Here is a 20011-nt window from a genome sequence, read left to right on the forward strand (position 1 = left end):
TGGGACAGCTCCTGATCCCTGTTAAGAGCTAGCTTTGACTGCTAGGTTCAATGGAAGTAGCCTTTATTGCCTACGGAATATCATTGCTGAAGGTAAATATGGAAGGATGCAAGAACGAGTTAGATTTCTGATTCATGTGTGAGCTGTTTTATCCTTCAGACCTGTGTATTTGAACTGAAATATGTAACGTCAACTAATGACTCATTGCTGTAGGAGGGATGAAGTGAACGTTTCACTGTTTTGAGAAAAGGCCTTTCCAGGGACACAGTGCCTCATCTGTCCTTTACCAGGTAATGAGAAACCGCTTCTGTTCCCTTCCTGGAATCTGAGAGGCCAATGATGTCACCGGAATGTTGTTTTTTGGAGGAATTGTATTAATCCCTGGAAACGCGTACTAATAAAAGGTACATCTGTGTGCTGTGGCTGAGGTGACAGTCAAGGGCTCCATATCGGAATAGAATGGACACCAGGAACATGGGTTTATGGACAGCTAATGCATTGCTAAGACGGCAGGTGCAATTAAATGGATGGTATTATCACTTTGACAGATGGGCTAGGAAGAGTTGGGTGGGGCAAAGTTAAGTGGGTGGGGCAACGCTAGGTGATGTCTTCAAACATCACTTTTTGTTCATCGTTGTCATTAGGATGTGCTGAACATACTCAGTCTTTGAGACTGAGAAAAACAAGCATAGTGTGAAGAAATAACAGTCAATAAAAAGTCCTCATTTGAAGTCTGGGAATGATATTTTAAAACAGAATGCTTCAGCCTCCAGAAAATGCCTGATTTAAATGCATAATGTTTCCACAGAGTGCTGGATTAGTTATTGGTGTTTTAACACTGACCCTGTCCATGGCTGTAGGGACTCAGATGAATTGCTTTATTTTCTTGTTTACTTAAGTTGTCCTGATTTATTCAACCTTGGGCTCCAAGTCTCTGTTTTTCAAGCAACACAAATCCTCCATTATTGTCCACACTTTGTGCCCTGTCAGGACTGACAGATGACCTGCCCTTCACCTTGCAGACTCCCCACAGAGGTGACGCATTGTCAATCAGACATCATTATTCACCTTCAATAGCAAGTGGAGCTTGTGAGGATGGCGGGGGGTACTTGCTTATTAAAGCCTCCACCGGAGAGAGGAGTGGTGACATCAGCCTGTTGTTGTGCGCCTTTGGCTGTCACATCGCAATTGAGCCGATTATTTATGGGAACAAGGGAGGAGTAAGTGGAGGGGGCTGTCAATGCACATGAGGGGTAGAAGGGGACAAAAGGGAGCGGTACAATGCAGGTGCTCATGAATATCAATTCGGCCAGCTTCCATCTGCTATGAGTTGTGGAGGAGACCGAGGCCCGTCTCCTGTCCTAGAGGCAGAGTGTCTCCACATGCTGAGCCCAGAGTGTGAGGGGGCAGTGCCCAAAATGAAGGGTGCACTGTGCTGTTAGAGCCGATGAACATACTGGTCTCTTTAATAGCCACTGAGGGTTCAGTCTGTATCTGTGAAGCGCTACAGATTGCGTGATAGAAATGTAAAGGCCATGTCCGTTTCAGACGACATATACAGACAGCGTTTACCGTGAATGTGGTCTCTGCTATCTCGGGAACATTGCCTTTAAATTTCAATCACACTATAACTCTGAACTTCCGTGATACGGATGGAATAGAGCCCTAAAACCATGTCACCTATAATGAGCTGTAATCAAGACTTACAACCCAAAATAAATATTTTGAAGCACAAATGCAGACAAGGAAGGAAAAATGTGGTCTGTGAATTACTCAGTAATAACGTCAGAAACAATATATTTTACTTTCTCAAGTGGGTTGTTTCGCCAGCCTCTTTATTGAGGGTTAGGAGTTGATGATCATCTGTGTTTTCATCCTACTGTGGCTATTGTGGTTTTTGGGGTGTAGTTCAGTTCTTGCACCACAGTTTGCAGTGGAACGAAATACGTAATCATTTTATGATGATGGAAATGTTTTCAAAAGAAAAGGATAAAGAAAGCAGCAGTCTCAGCAGTATATTATAGAATTTCTAACAGCACACTGAGGTAAATATGACAGCTGTTGGCAGGGAGTATACATGCACTTTGGCTGTTGATGCAGGGGTCTCTGTTGAGGGCTGGGCCCCTGTCTATGGGATGGCTGTGTCTGAGACAGGTCCCCAGTGCCCTCTGCTCACTGGGACAGAACTGACAGTCGGGGGTTATCGTAGGGCGAGGCCTGTCACTCACTGGACATCACAGTATTGTCTCTCAGTATTTGCCCTGCTCCTCCCTCCATGCCCATCATGGGAGCGGTCTTGTACTCAAAGGGAAAGAATAAACTTGGCATTCACACGTCACAGAGAAAGGGAAAAGTAATGCATGCAGTGTCGTCCAGCCACATTCATATCCTCTCTGAACTACTAATAGCCACTCTGAAAACATAGCCTCTTTGAGACATTCAAATGTTTGTGGGGGAGACCAGGGGCAATTCCAACAGGGGGCAATTCCAACAGGGGGCAATTGTAACATTTTGAGTTTCTCCAAACAGAAACAAGTTACTTGTGATGAAACTCACTCAGTACATGCCCATTTAGGTTCTTTCCCTGCTTGACATTTTGAGCCAAATTGTTTATACTGTCCTGGGCATTAATGTCCAAGAATTCAAACTGGCATAATTTTCATCACTATATGCTGGCTAAATATTGACATGTGTCACTATTGTTGTCTCTTGCTAGGCACATGATGTTTTGTTATGGCTGCTCAATCTAAGCAGCCGAATGATGAAAACAACCCACTGGGCACAGACGTCATTTCAACGTCTAGTTTTGATATACATTTTGTGGAGTTGTCAACTAATGGAAAATAAAATAAAAATTCACCATGTCATTGGATTTAGGTATGACATTCCCTTACATTGATGACTTCTTGTGAATCCAAATCACTTTTCCACATTGATTCAACGTCATCACATGTTATATTTTTTGTTGAAATGTCGTGGTAACAAAGTTGAATTAATCCGTTTTTGCCCAGTGGGAAGTGATTTTACCTTTAAGATGGTATGAATTATACGTGAATTATACAAATACTAACTAACCAAATAATACCAGCCTTGGGGTCCTGTAGGGTGCCAAAGAAGTTGTAAACAGATATGATCTGGGCACCATCAGACTATTCAAGATGTTTTGAGCGGAACTGAATGGCCATGCACAAACGGGGGTTGTTACTGTAAATATTGCTTACATAAAAATACTTACATTCACCGGTCAGTTTATTAGGTACACCCATCTAGTACTGGGTCGGACACCCCTTTGCCTCCAGAATATCCAGAATTCTTCAGGGCATGGATTTTACAAGGTGTCGGAAATGTTCCACAAGGATATCGGTCCATGCTGAAGTGATGGCATCACGCAATACATTCATGCTGTGAACAGCCCATTCCATCTCACCCCAAAGATGCTCTATTGGGTTTGGTCAGCAACAATGTTCAGATAAGCTATAGCATTCAATCATTGCTCACTTGGTATCAGGGTACCTAATGTGTGCCAGGGAAACATTCCCCACACCAGTACACCACTGCCACAAGCCTGAACCGTTGACACCAGGCAGGATGGGTCCATGGACTCAAGCTGCTTACGCCAAATCCTGACTCTGTCATCAGCATGACACAACAGGAACTGGGATTCGTCGGACCAGGCAATGTTTTTCCACTCCTCAATTGTCCAATTGTCCAGTGTCGGTGATCGCGTTCCCACTGGAGCCACTCGTCTTGTTTTTAGCTGATTAGAGTAGAATCCGGTATGGTCGTCTGCTGCAATAGCCCATCTGTGACAAGGATTGACGAGTTGTCGTTCTGCACACCACTGTTGTAGTGCGCTGTTATTTGTCTGTTTGTGGCCCACCTGTTAGTTTGCACGATTCTTGCCATTCTCCTTCAACCTCTCTCATCAACAAGCTGTTTTCGCCCACAGGACTGCCGCTGACTGGATGTTTTTTGTTTGTCGTACCATTCTCGGTAGACCCTAGACACTATCGTGCGAGAAAACACCAGGAGGGTGGCCGTTTCTGAGATACTGAATCCGGTGCGCCTGGCACAGACAATCATACCATGCTCAAAGTTGCTTAGGTCACTCATTTGGCCCATTCTAACATTCAATCAAACAGTAACTGAATGCCTCGATGCCTGTCTGCTTGCTTTATATAGCAAGCCACGGACGCGTGACTCACTGTCTGTGGTGTACCTAATAAACTGTCCGGTTAGTGTATTTGTTTTAGCAAAATCATTACATATGTCTATGATAATATGATAAATGTTTTTGAATGTAAAAAATACAAATTGTTGAGTTTATTTGGTTTATTTCTTGAGCTGTTACAATTGCCCCTGGCACGAGGGCAAATGTAACGTACGGACTTTTCGGAATAAAATCTATATTGTTATCCGACCGTCTTATGTACAGCCCTAAATGGTATTCATTGATTAGGAAACAGATGTTTCATTTATTTTTATGACATTTAAACTGTATTTAAGCAGGGAATCATGCTGAGACCACAGCCTCTTTCACAGATGAGCCCTGATTGAACACATCAATAAACAACTATTACACTACACATATCTATATACACATCAATGACAAATTACATGAAAAGAAAACACAAAACACATTAAAGAAACACAATTATATGAAACGAACACATTATTCAGTTAAAAGGCCCTCTAACATTCTCAGAATTGCCCTATAGGCACCAACTCCACCAACCCTGCTCACTTTGAGATGATTCCACATGAGGCGCCAAAAAAACAAAATGCAGATTTACCTAACTCAGTGGAGATTGAAGGGATCTCCAGGGTCAGCCATCCCTGAGTCTGGTAACCTATACGTCTGAAGGTTAACAATGAGGTAAGGTATGGTGTAAGTTTATACAAGAGGGCTTTATTGACAAAAAGAGTGCAATGCATCAATCACGAGACTTCAATGAGGGCCAGCCTACATTCTGATACAAAATGCAATGATGTGTACTGAACCTATCGCCCGTAATAAAGTGCAATGCGATTTTCTTATAGAAAAAATAACTAGCCTAGTTCAAGTGATCTCTGAGCAGTAGAGTAAAAGACAAACATTGTTACAATTGCCCCTAGTCTCCACTACACATTTATATTGTGTAAAAACATTTGGTGACATTATTCTTTCCACAAATGAGTGATTATGACTGTGAAAGAGGAGGACTGGAGTGGACACTGTGGCAAGAAGCTATTTGATTCAAGCATTGATGGAGTCTGTCTGGTAGTGTGAGTGTGGTTGGGGAAGAGCAGATGGAGAACAGTGGTTTTGTGTAGGTAGGTGTAAAGCTACCAATGGATGGATGTGTCTGGTTGACAAGGTGTGTTGCCCTCCTCCCCACAAAAGTGTTGCCTGCAGGCATGGCCCCTCCTCTTTCCCACCGGATCCACTTTCTTCTGCGTTGGAATGAGAGTCAGACACTTCCTCCAGGCTGAAACATATAACCTGGTCTTGCTAAGGCCTTTATCAAACAGGATCAACTGGTGATCCAAGCCATTGCTCCCCTGTCCCCACGGGCAGGAGGATACCTGCACATGCATTCCTCCAACACATCCCACTCCCAAGAGGCATATCACATATCTTTTATGACTGCTCCGCTCAAATGGGGAGATGGTTGCTCTGCATAGTACTGCATGATAGCGAGCTATGATAAAGACATGCTTGGTTGTTGGAGATTTCTGAGCTCCCCTGGTAATTCTCAAAATATCAACATCGAAATGCTGCTCAACAGACATCCCACTGTCTTACTGTCTTGGAAAAAGGTGGGAATTGATATCTGGACCGACAAGAGACTTATCAAGGTTGTCTGCTTAGAACAGTGGTATATGGAAAAAGTCATCTGTTTTCCCAGTAATGTATAAAGGATGAAGACACCAGTTATTGATGATGTGACAGATTGGTGTGGCTAGTGTCACATGTTCCCCGGAGGATACTCTAGCCTACCCCAGAGCTTTTCTCAACTTGGTTCTATTTCCCGGCTGGCTGCAGCGAGCCTTTTGAGTGTTCCCTATGCTAGTCAAAGTGAGTGACGAGATAGGGGAGGGAATGAATCAAAACAGGGTCATTGTCCTCAGGACTCTGTCTGTCTAATCATATCACTTGGCCAGCCCTGAGCCATATCTCTTCATACTCTCTTTAATTAAATTGAGTCTGTGATGAGATTACCTGACTGACATACCATCCTATGTGTAACTCTGAGCCCCAGCATGACAACATGGGGAACACATACAACATATTATACTTGTGTTTTTTATGGTTGTTTTGTATTTTAGATGATGTAGGTCACAAAACAAACAGTAACATACTGTATCATATCGCCTTTCTGCAGAGCAGCAGATAACATTTCAGCCCACCTGCTACACCCCTAAAATGTAATCTGCTCTGCAGCAAGTAGCCTAAGTAAAAAGGTTTTATCCTCCGTTTTTTATTGACTAATATGAAATAATCAGAAGCTTTATTGGTATGTTTGTGACATTTGGATTGCCTGTAAAAGACAGTCATCAAACGTGACAGAATTGTGTTGGATGGGACCTGTTGGGACAAACACTTACCTTATTTGATTTTGGTCAAATGGTTTATTGATATAGTTGGATGTGTTTGAGCCTGAATCACTGGGCATGCTGCTGGCTCCTCCAGGTCTTTGATGTCACCATGTCCCTTTGAGCTCTTTTGGCTCTTAGAGACGTCTAAGGTTGCAATGTGTTCGAGTTGCGTCAGGGGTAACTTTAGCATTTTAGCTAACCCTTCCCCTTATTCTAAACTTAACCCAATTCACCTACTTCGTAAATTCACTTAACCTTTGTAGTTTTAGTTCCCCTAACCTTTCACATAAATTATCCCAACCTTTGTAACAACGTAAATTCTCCCCGTAATTCTCCTTTGTTGTTACTATGCAACAAGCAACCTGGTCTCAGAGAAAGAGGTATAATGACATACTTCCACAAGATACATTTTGAGTTACTTCTTCCAATTCGTATGACGAGGTAAGACAAATTATACTATAGTCCTCTAATTCCTATGATATTGTATGACCGCTATTTCATTCATACTATAAACGTAATGTAACATATCATACTAACTGAGTGTCACAGATTTACTTACAGAATAATATTAATATTAAACTAACCCTTGTCATTAGTTCACCTAAAAACCAACATAAATTCACCCAATAATTCTTCTTTGTTGTTTTGAAGCAAGAAGCAAACTGGTCTCAGAAAGAAGCATAATACTTTTAGTCCTCCAAGACTTATGATAACTTACATTCAAAAACTCAATCATGGACACTCTTACTGACAGTTGTGGCTGCTTTGCGTGATGTATTGTTGTCTCTACATTCTTGCCCTTTGTGCTGTTGTCTGTGCCCAATAATGTTTGTATCCTGTTTTGTGCTGTTACCATATTGTGCTGCTGCCATGTTGTGTTACCATCATGTTGTGTTGCTACCATGCTGTGTTGTCATGTGTTGCTGCCATGCTATGTTGTTGTCTTAGGTCTTGTGTGTTGTAGGTTGTGTTGTCTGTCTTGTCATGACGTGTGTTTTGTCCTATATTTTTATTTAATTAAAAAAATAATAATAATCCCAGCCCCATGCCTCCGTAGGCAGCCTTTTATCTTTTGGTAGGCAATCATTGTAAATAAAAATGTGTTCTTAACTGACTTGCCTAGTTAAATAAAGGTTAAATAAGTCAATTTGAAAAAAGACTTATTCCAACTCGTATGCTGTTGTACTACCAGTAAAGACGTATAATACTATACGTCCTCTAATTTGTATGATTTTGTACAAATGCTATTCCATTCATATAATATTATAACTCATTCAAGACTTATGATAATTTACATTACCCAATCCATCCAATTCGTAATGTAACGTAACATATCATACATTACATGGAGTGTCACAGATTTACCAACAGAATAATATTGATATTATCCGCACCTTTGTCCTTAGTTCATCTAACCAATGTACAGTTGAAGTCGGAAGTTTACATAAACTTAGGTTGGAGTCATTAAAACTCGTTTTTCAACCATTCCACAAATTTCTTGTTAACAAACTATCGTTTTGGCAAGTCGGTTATGACATCTACCTTGTGTATGACACAAGTAATTTTTCCAACAACTGTTTACAGACAGATTATTTCACTTATAATTCACTGTATCACAATTCCAGTGGGTCAGAAGATTACATAGTCTAAGTTGACCGTGCCTTTAAACAGCTTGGAAAATTCCAGAAATGATGTCATGGCTTTAGAAGCTTCTGATAGGCTAATTGACATCATTTTAGTGAATTGGAGGTGTACCTAAGGATGTATTTCAAGGCCTACCTTCAAACTCAGTGCCTCTTTGCTTGACATCATGGGACAATCAAAATAAATCAGCCAAGACCTCAGAAAATAAATTCTAGACCTCCACAAGTCTGGTTCATCCTTGGGAGCAATTTCCAAATCTCTGAAGGTACCACATTCATCTGTACAAACAATAGTATGCAAGTATAAACACCATGGGACCACGCAGCCGTCATACCGCTCAGAAAGGAGACGTGTTCTGTCTCCTAGAGATGAACGTACTTAGGTGCGAAAAGTGCAAATCAATCCCAGAACAACAGCAAAGGACCTTGTGAAGATAATGGATGACCATAATGACCATCGTTATGTTTGGAGGAAAAAGGGGGAGGCTTGCAAGCCGAATGACACCATCCCAACCGTGAAGAACGGGGGTGGCAGCATCATGCTGTGGGGGTACTTTGCTGCAGGAGGGACTGGTGCACTTCACAAAATAGATGGCATCATGAGGTAGGACAATTATGTGGATTTATTGAAGCAACATCTCAAGACATCAGTCAGGAAGTTAAATCTTGGTCTTAAGGACAACAAAGTCAAGGTACTGGAGTGGCCATCACAAAGCCCTGACCTCAATCCTATAGAAAATTTGTCAAAAAGCGTGTGCGAGCAAGAAGGCCTACAAACCTGACTCAGTTACACCAGCTCTGTCAGGAGGAATGGGACAAAATTCCCCCAACTTATTGTGGGAAGCTTGTGGAAGGTTACCTGAAACATTTGACCCAAGTTAAACAATTTTAAAGGCAATACTACCAAATACTAATTGAGTGTATGTAAACTTCTGACCCACTGGGAATGTGATGAAAGAAATAAAAGCTGACATAAATTATTCTCTCTACTATTATTCTGACATTTCACATTCTTAAAATAATGTGGTGATCCTAACTGACCTAAGACAGGGAATTTTTACTAGGATAAAATGTCAGGAATTGTGAAAACTGAGTTTAAATGTATTTGGCTAAGGTGTATGTAAACTTCTGACTTCAACTGTATGTAATGAGGAATTGATACAAAAATAAACAATCAAAGGGCAAACAATTCACACAATGAAACAACGACTGCGCAAGAATTGGCGGGAAACAGCTGAGCCATTCTGGAGAGCTGAGTACATACATTCTGGAGGGAGATGTGCCATCTTAGCCACACATCCCTCCTTCTTGTCTCAACATTTTAAATCATACTCAAGACACATTATCTTCACACTTATTTTCATTGCTTTTCACTGACAGCTGCAACTCAATAATCAGCTACGCATAGGCCTATGCTCTCTGGTGAAGTATTTTGAATCATTTTATTTAGACACAAGTAATTACACAACCGGTCAAAAGTTATAGACCACTTACTCATTCAAGGGTTTTTATTTTTACTATTTTCTACATTGTAGAATAATAGTGAAGGCATCAAAACTATGAAATAATACATATGGAATCATGTCGTAACCAAGAAATGTGTCATATATAAATATATTTTATATTTGAGATTCTTCAAAAAGCGACCCTTTGCCTTGATGACTGCTTTAAACACTCTTGGCATTCTCTAAACCAGCTTCCACTGAAATGCTTTTCCAACAGTCTTGAACGATTTCCCACATATGCTGAGCACTTGTTGGCTGCTTTTCCTTCGCTCTGCGGTCCGACTCATCCCAAACCATCTCAATTTGGTGGAGGTCGGGGGATTGTGGAGCCCAGGTCATCTGAGGCAGCACTCCATCACTCTCCTTCTTGGTGAAATAGCCCTTACACAGCATGGAAGTGTGTTGGGTCATTGACCTGTTGAAAAAACAAATGATAGTCCCACTAAGCCCAAACCAGATGGGATGGCGTATCGCTGCAGAATGCTGTGGTATCCATGGTGGTTAAGTGTGCCTTGAATTCTAATAAATCACAGACAGTGTCACCAGCAAAGCAACCCCCACACAATAACACCTCCTCCTCCGTGCTTTACGGTGGGAAATACACATGCAGAAATCATCCGTTTACCCACACCACATCTCACAAAGACATGTCAGTTGGAACCAAAAATCTCCAATTTGAACTCCAGAACAAAGGACACATTGACACTGGTCTAATGTCCATTGCTCGTGTTTCTTGGCCCAAGCAAGTCTCTTATTATTATTGGTGTCCTTTAGCAGTGGTTTCTTTGCAGCAATTCGACCATGAAGGCCTGATTCACACAGTCTCCTCAGAACAGTTGTTGTCATGATGTGTCTGTTACTTGAACTCTGTGACGCGTTTACTTGAGCTGCAATTTCTGAGGCTGGTAACTGTAATGAACTTATTAACTGCAGCAGTGTAACGGTATTCGTCGTCTGAAGAAGAGGAATCATCGGACCAAAGCGCAGCGTGGTAAGTGTTCATGCTTTCTTTATTAAAACTGAACACTATAACAAAATAACAAATGGAATAACCGAAACAGTCCTGGAAGGTGCAAAACACTAAACAGAAATTAACTACCCACAAAAACTCTGTGGGAAAAAGCTACCTAAGTATGGTTCCCAATCAGAGACAACGATAGCCAGCTGTCCCTGATTGAGAACCATACCCGGCCAAAACAAAGAAATACAAAAACATAGAAAAAGGAACATAGAATGCCCACCCAAATCACACCCTGACCAAACCAAAATAGAGACATAAAAAGCTGTAAGGTCAGGCTGTGACAAGCAGAGGTAAATTCCATTCCTGTGGCGGTCATCATGAGAGCCAGTTTCATCATAGCACTTGATGATTTTTGCGATTGCACTTGAAGAAACTTTCAAAGTTCTTGAAGTAATGATGGACTGTCGTTTCTCTTTGCTTATTTGAGCTGTTCTTGTCATAATATGGATTTGGTCTTTTACCAAATAGGGCTATCTTCTGTATACACACCCTACCTTGTCACAACACAACTGATTGGCTCAAATGCATTAAGAAAGAAAGAAATTCCATAAATTAACTTTTAAGAAGGCACACCTGTTAATTTAAATGCATTCCAGGTGACTACCTCATGACGCTGGACGGGAGAATGCCAAGAGTGTGAAAGCTGTCATCAAGGAAAAGGGTTGCTATTTGAAGAATCTCAAATATAAAATATATTTTGATTTGTTTGACACTTTTTTGGTTGCTACATGATTCCATATGTGTTATTTCATAGTTTTGATATCTTCACTATTATTCTACAATGTCGAAAATAGTAATAAAAAAAAAAAAGAAAAACCCTTCAATGAGTAGGTGTTCTAAAATGTTTGACTGGTTGTGTATATACATTTTAGGTAAAGCCAGCATCCGACCAGTGTACTGTGCACCCACAAACTTTCCTTTCCAATTCGGAAATGGCTGACACTTGAGATCTGTATATAATGAAGAGATGCTCATGTCTCCAACCTAACAATGAGATTAGTTGTCTTAAATCAAGTGAAATTGTATTTGCCACATGCGCCGAATACAACCTTACACTGAAATGCTTACTTACAAGCCCTGAACCAACAGTGCATTTTTAAGAAAAATAAGTGTTAAAAAAGTATTTACAAAATAAACAGAAGTAAAAAAAAAGAAAAAAATAACAAAGGTCTGCTTATTAAGCCCCTAGAAACACATTGGGCTCATTCTGGGCAGATTTTGGCAAGAATAAACACTGGTTTGATCTCTTCCACTCTACCGGAGAAACCATCTCAGCAAAGGAAACAGTGCCCCTCTCCCTTACAAAATTTAGCCCATGTATCCGATGCTGTCTGGACAAAAAGAGTATGACATGCCATACTCTTTTTGTCCAGACAGAAACAGATACATGGTATACCCATACTGAGACAGAGGAGCGCAATTTCGCTCGCTCGGATGCTTTATCAGAGATTGTTGCATCTTTCTGTCGGTGCGCATCTCTGTCAAATAAATGATCAATATTTCAATATTTTATTTGGACGAGCATGGAGGTACTGTAGGATTGGCCCGCCCATAACACCGGCCTGGCTATAAGTCCTCAAGACATATGATAACTTACTTCAAATCAAATCAAAATCAAATCAAATTGTATTTGTCACATGCGCCGAATATATCAAGTGTAGACTTTACCATGAAATGCCTACTTACAAGCCCTTAACCAACAGTGCAGTTTAAGAAGAAGAAAATGTTTACCAAGTAGACTAAAATAAAAAGTAATAACAAAAGTAACACAATAAGAATAACAATAACGAGGCTATATACAGGGGGCACCAGTAGCGAGATGGTGTGTGCGGGGTACAGGCTAGTTGAGGCAGTCTGTACATGTAGATAGGGGCGATGTGACTATGCGTAGGTAACAAACAAACAGCGAGTGTACAAAAGGGAGGGGGGGAGGGGTCAATGCAAATTGTCCGGTGGCGATTTTATGAATTGTTCAGCAGTCTTATGGCTTGGGGGTAAAAGTTGTTGAGGAGCCTTTTGGTCCCAGACTTGGCGCTCCGGTGCCGCTTGCCGTGCTGTAGTAGAAAAAACAGTCTATAACTTGGGTGACTGGAGTCTCTGACAATTTTATGGACTTTATGGACCTCTGACACCGCCTATTATATATGTCCTGGATGGCAGGAAGCTTGGCCCCAGTTATATATTGGGCTGTTCGCACTACCCTCTATAGCACCTTACGGTCAGATGCCAAGCAGTTGCCATACCAGGCGGTGATACAACTGGTCAGGATGCTCTCGATGGTGCAGCTGTAGAACCTTTTGAGGATCTGGGGACCCATGCCAAATCTTTTCAGTCTCCTGGGGGGGGGAAAGGTTTTGTCGTGCCCTCTTCACGACTGTCTTGGTATGTTTGAACCATGATAGTTTGTTGGTGATGTGGACACCAAGGAACTTGAAGCTCTCGACCCGCTCCACTACAGCCCCGTCAATGTTAATGGGGGCCTGTTCGGCCTGACTTTTCCTGTAGTCCACGATCAGCTCCTTTGTCTTGTTCACATTGAGGGAGAGGTTGTTGTCCTGGCACAACACTGCCAGTTCTCTGACCTCTTCCCTGTAGGCCGTCTCGTCGTTGTCGGTGATCAGGCCTTCCACTGTTGGGTCGTCAGCGAACTTAATGATGGTGTTGGAGTTGTGTTTGGCCACGCAGTCGTGGGTGAACAGGGAATACAGGAGGGGACTAAGTACATACCCCTTAGGGGGCCCAATGTTAAGGATCAGCATGGCAGACTACTCTTCCCACCTGGGGGCGGCCCGTCAGGAAGTCCAGGATCCAGTTGCAGAGGGAGGTGTTTTGTCCCAGAGTCCTTGGCTTAGTGATGAGCTTCGTGGGCACTATGGTGTTTAATGCTGAGCTGAAGTCAATGAACAGCATTCTCACATAGGTGTTGCTTTTGTCCAGGTGACAAAGGGCAGTGTGGAGTGCGATTGAGATTACGTTATCTGTGGATCTGTTGGGGTGGTATGCAAATTGGAGTGAGTCTAGGGTTGTCCGGGAGGATGCTGTTGATATGAGCCATGACCAGCCGACATGAGTGCCACGGGGCGGTAATAATTTAGGCAGGTTACCTTCGCTTCCTTGGGCACAGGGACTATGGTGGTCTGCTTGAAACATGTAGGTATTACAGACTCGGTCAGAGAGAGGTTGAAAATGTCAGTGAAGACACTTGACAGTTGGTCCGCACATGCGTTGTGTACACGTCCTGGTAATCCGTCTGGCCCAGCAGCTTTGTGAATGTTGACCTGTTTAAAGGTTTTGTTCACATCAGCTACCGAGAGCGTTATCACACAGTCATCCAGAACAGCTGGTGCTCTCGTGCAAGCTTCAGTGTTGCCTGCCTCGAAGCGAGCATGAAAGTACTTCATCCAATTCTTATGCTATTGTACGACCAGGTAAGATGTATGATACCATATGTCCTCTAATTTGTATAAATTTGTACGACCTCTATTTCATTCATAATGTAACCTAACATAACGTAACTAAATGGAGTGTCACAGATTTACGTAAAGAATAATACGAATTGCCCTGAGAACACATAGGCCAAACATAGGCCTTTTCAGGCTGCTTGACCCTGGCTCAGGATATGGGATGTGGGTTAGAATCATAATTTAAAAAGTAAATGTTGTGAACACTGTAAGATTCATGCCAGTGACGCACAGTAGCAGTTATCCTAACATGTTGGATCGCCACAGGTAACAGGCCGGGGCAATGAGGTAACTGAAAAGGCTCCAATTTAGAGGTGACTAGCTTTAGTTCTGAATACACATGTGACACACAGGAGAGGGAATGGTGGGGGGAGGAGCACAGGCTGGTAGAGGAGAAAAGAGGGCTTTACACAGTCAACTGCTTCTAATCCAAAGTTTTTGAAATTGGTGGAGGGGGTTGCTACTTTTTGGCTTGGATCTCATTTGCAGGAAAGCCGAAATGTCCTTTCCAAAAGCACAGCTGTTTATGCTATACCTGTGGGAGACATGCTGACTGGACAGAGGAAGCTGCTGTGCTAATCTCCAAGTTTACTCCTCACTTCTGTTGCTGTCCTCTACAGCAGGCAGCCCCTTGTTTTGTCTAAAGTATTGCACTATTTACACTCAAATGAGTAGAGCACATCCTCCTTGGTTGAAAAAGTAATAACTGCTTATAGAGTAAGACTCCAACAAAATGTTATTAGAAAAGAAAGTTCTCAAAGAGTTCTTTCTTTTAAGCCTTGTTTATACCTGGCGCTAACATGGATCCTTTGTCCTGATCTTGTCCACATTCTTATTGTGCCCATTTGTTCAGACATGCGTCTGAAACATGTATTAAAATATGATATTCTTTCAAAATAGTATTATTTATTTATTTTAACACACATATTGATGCCATAAGTCCATAGTGCCAGCTGTCAATGATTTTAGAAGGTGGGATAGTTATGATTGAAATAATTTCACTTTCCAGATCCGCATACAGTGCATACCTGACTACCTCCTGAGGTGGTCAGGAAGATCTGATCTCAATCAGATCACAATGAATTTTTTTATCGTCCTGTCTAAAATTGTGTGCACAGTCAGAATGTGGACAAGATCAGGACAAAGGATGCATGTTAGTGCCAGGTATAAATGGGACTTTAGACTGTGTTATAAATGAAAGTATGAGGTAAAGGTCAAGGGAGGTAGTAGTGAATGAAAACCCTGACAGAGAATGCCATTTTGTCAACTCTAAGGTATATGAATCTTCCAGGTAGACTTTAAAAGGGTAAAAAACTTTTTTTTTTTGGTAATGCTATAATTGAGAACACATGTACAAACAATACCATTGAAAGCTAAGGTAGTATACTATCTTATGTACTGTATATAGATCCGTTGTTAATAATGGTTGCCGTTTTAGCTGCAGTTGTAGCTAGTTGACATGGCAGTGGTTCTCGTCTTTTTTCTACCCATGTAAATGTTCCCTGATATGTATTCTGAATATTGATGCCTTTTAGTTATGTTGTCACTGCAGTAGGAAGGGTATAGAATGGAGCACTGTTGAGCACCACATGGAGTCCCTCCCTCTATTGTTGCCTGGAATTAATTCTGAGAAATTACAGGAAATAAATGTAGCTTGGGCTAAGGCTAGCCTGACTGATTCTATGTCTGTCCTTCAGACATTCGAGAAATAGATGTCTATCCCTGGTTATAAAAGCAAAATCAACATACTGTATTTCTTGAAGTGTGTGGTAATCCAACCAACTTCTGGAAAGTTGTCAAATCTTTGAAACAAAACTCCACCCCCAGGTTGCCCCTGCAGGTTTTCACAGCCTCTGGTTCCATCCTAGACAAAATTGATAAGGGCACAAGGTGAGACCCAGATGCAGACACAGGAAGCAAATGGTTAGTCCAAGATGTTTATTAACAATCCAAAAGGGGTAGGCAAGAGAATGGTCGTGGACAGGCAAAAGGTCAAAACCAGTTCAGAGTTCCAGAGTACAGAATGGCAGGCGGTCGAGGTCAGGGAAGGCAGAATGGTCAGGCAGGCGGGAATGGAGTACAGAAAAACAAGCAAAGGTCAAAACCAGGAGGACTAGTAAAAGAGAATAGAAAAGCAGAAGCACGGGAAAAACATGCTGGTTGACTTGAACATACAAGACTAACTGGCACAGAGAGACTGGAAACACAGGGATACATACACCGGGTAATAAGCGACACCTGGAGGTTTGGAGACAATCACAAAGACAGGTGAAACAGATCAGGGCGTGACAAAATTAACATTTGCAGTGCTTTTAAATAATAACCATTTGGCTTCAGGTGGCCACCTGTTCGAAAGGATAGTCTCTGAAAATTAATCTCATTCCACTAGAGGGAGTCCTTTAGTCACCTCCAAACAGATTGTAGAGAATGATGCATTAGCAGACTAACATACTTTATTTTCATTTCAAACATTTGATGTCTATGATGTGCTTTGCTAAATAATAATGTAAACAAATCCATAGGGGGTGATTCATTTGATCCCTACTTATTGCAGCTCTCTGCCCCACTTATTGCAGAATCATTTACCTACTGTATATGTTTTACTTGACAATCATTTCTGGTGTTATCCCTAATATCTGGAAAGTGGCACGTCTTCCCCCTACATAAAGTAGAAGATTCTTATGATTTAGATAACTACTGTTCAATTTCCAAATGATCTTGCCTTTCCAAAGTTTTAGAATCTCTGACCAACTTTCAGAAAATAACATTGCGCACTCTGTTCTTAATGTGCATCACTCCAGTTTTGGAGTGGATATAGGACTGTTTCAGCTGCTATACTTGTTTAAGATGATTTGTTAAATTGCTTAGATCATAAAATCATTATGCTGTCTTAGACCTTTCCAAGGCCTTCGATACTGTTGGCCATCACATTCAAAGGTTGACTGAAATAGGCCTGGATCAGGCTTCTTGCAAGTAGTTAGAGAATTATTTGTCAGACAGGACACGTGTGATTTCTCATGGTTAAGCCTTGTTTCCTGGATATTACAAAAGGTGTACCGCAGGGGTCAGTATTGGGACCTGTTCTCTTTGCTATTTATATAAATAACATTAGTCTATCTGTTAAAACTTTTCTCCCAGGAGGGCTATGGCATGTCCCATTGCTCTACTCCAATCAATAAATAATTTGTACTTAATATTAATCTGCATGCATGTTATGTATGCCCTTGCCCAACTGTTGACCAAGCTATCTTAGAGCTGCAATCTGACCTTGTTGCCTTACAGAAAGCTCTGGTTGGTTTAAAACTTGTACTTAATGTAGGCAAGACTAAATACATGTTGTTCTCTAATTTTTGCAAAAATGTTTCAGATGGACTACATATTTATTCATTGGATGGTTCTCCCAATCTATCGGGTTCCCGCCAATAAATATCTGGGCATTTGGATTCAATGTAAAAAATATATATATGGATGAGCTAGTTAGAAAGCTAAGATATAAAGTGGGCTTCTTTTTTAGAAATAGATCTTGCCTCTCTCTAAATAGCAGGAAGCAGATTGTACAGTCAACTTTCCTACCAGTTCTTGACTATGGTGACCAGATTGCGGCAGCCACTAGTCATAAATCTTTGGATGCTGTCTACCATAGCACTATTCGTTTTATCACAGGTGACAGTTTTAATACACTGCATTCTGTATCAAAAGGTTGGCTAGTCCTCATTAAAGTCTCGTAGATCACTTCATTACTGCCTTTTTGTGTACAAAACTTTACTACACAAGCTTCCAGGTATAAAAACATGATACAAACCCTTTCACAAGGGTTGGCGAACTCTTGAGGTTCCTCGGGTCTACACTGAACTAGGTAAATCCACTTTTAGTTTTAATGCACCTCATTGCTGGAACCAACTACAAAATGCATTTGAGTTGGATTGTCTGGTGCCGCTCTGGCAATTTAAAATATTGATTGGGGACCTTCGTACTGAGGAATGTAACTGTTTTTCTTGAATATTTGTGTCGTGCTGTATTTTAGTTTTACAATTGTTCTGATTTCGATTTGATTTTGTCTAATGAATTGTATATGCAAGGCTCTCTTGTGAAAGAGACCCAGCACTCAATGGTGACTCCTTGTTTAAATCAAGGTAAACCATTGTTTTTACTAAAACAGTGTTGGGTCCTAGGCTACATGATAATGGTAGACAGTAGGCAGCAGACTGAAAGTGCTTGCTATCTGCTCATGGCAACATTGTTGTTGTGTGGGAAAGCTGTCTGTGCCTGGCACTGCAGCCCTACTCTTGTCATGTCCCCTCCTCTGGCTGCCATCAAACTACTGTCTTCTGGATCCACACAGCTCCACTATATGGCCAACAGCTCCTCCTTGTGGGGATTCGACTCAGTTTTCCATATTTTTATTTCCATGTCCTATAGATTACAGTGCCTTCAGAAAGAATTCAGACCCCTTGACTTTTTCACATTTTGTTTACTATTCTAAAATTGATAAAATCGTTTTTTTCCCCTCATCCTTCACACAATACCCCATAATGACAAACGCAAAAACAAAATACATACGTATTCAGACCCTTACTCAGTACTTCGTTGAAGCACCTTTGGTGCAATTACAGGCTTGAGTCTTCTTGGATATGAAAAAAATTGCCACACCTCTATTTGGAGAGTTTCTCCCATTCTTCTATGCAAATCTTCTCAAGCTCTTTCAGGTTGAGTGGGGGAGCGTTGCTGCACAGCTATTTTAAGGTCTCTCCAGAGATGTTCGAATCGGGTTCAAGTCCGGGCTCTGGCTGGGCCACTCAAGGACATTCAGAGACTTGTCCCGAAGCTTAGGGTCTTTGTCCTGTAGGAAGGTGAACCTTTGCCCCAAGTCTGAGGTCTTGAGCGCTCTGGAGTAGGTTTTCATCAAGAATCTCTTTGTACTTTGCTCTGTTCATCTTTGCCTCGATCCTGACTAATCTCCCAGACCCTGCCGCTGAGAAACAGCCCACAGCATGACGTGGGCTGACGTGACGCTGAAATTCAGGTCAAAGAGTTCAATCTTGGTTTCATCAGACCAGAGAATATTGTTTCTCATGGTCTCAGAGTCTTTAGGTGCCTTTTGGCAAACTCCAAGCGGGCTGTCATGTGCCTTTAACTGAGGAGTGGCTTCCGTCTGGCCACTCTACCATAAAGGCCTTATTGGTGGAGTGCTGCAGAGTGCTGGTTGTCCTTCTAGAGGGTTTTCCCCTCTTCTCCCCCGATTGCTCAGGGCGGCCAGCTATAGGAAGAGTCTTGGTGGTTCCAAACCTCTTCCATTTAAGAATGATGGAATCCACTGTGTTCATGGGGACCTTCAATGTTGCAGAAATGTTTTGGTACCTTTCCCCAGATCTGTGCCTCGACACAATCATGTCTCGGAGCTCTACTGACAATTCCTTCGAACTCATGGTTTGGTTTTTGCTCTGACATGTACTGTCAACTGTGGGACCTTATATAGACAGTTTTGTGCCTTTCCAAATCATATACTTTCAATTGAATTTACTACAGGTGGACTCCAATCAAGTTGTAGAAAAATCTAAAGGATGATCAATGGAAACAGGATCCACCTAAGCTCAATTTCGATTCTCATAATGTAAATAAGTATTTTTTATTTTTTTTATTTTTCATAACTTTGCAAAAATGTCTGAATACCTGTTCTTACTTTGTCATTATGGGGTATAGGGTGTAGATTGCTGAGGATAAAAATATATATATTTTAGAATAAGGCTGTAACGTAACAACATGTGGAAAAAGTCAAGGGGTCTGAATACTTTATGAATGCAC

Source organism: Oncorhynchus mykiss, chromosome 11 (assembly GCF_057628025.1).
Source record: "Oncorhynchus mykiss isolate SJ-2025 chromosome 11, ASM5762802v1, whole genome shotgun sequence".
Taxonomy (NCBI): domain Eukaryota; kingdom Metazoa; phylum Chordata; class Actinopteri; order Salmoniformes; family Salmonidae; genus Oncorhynchus; species Oncorhynchus mykiss.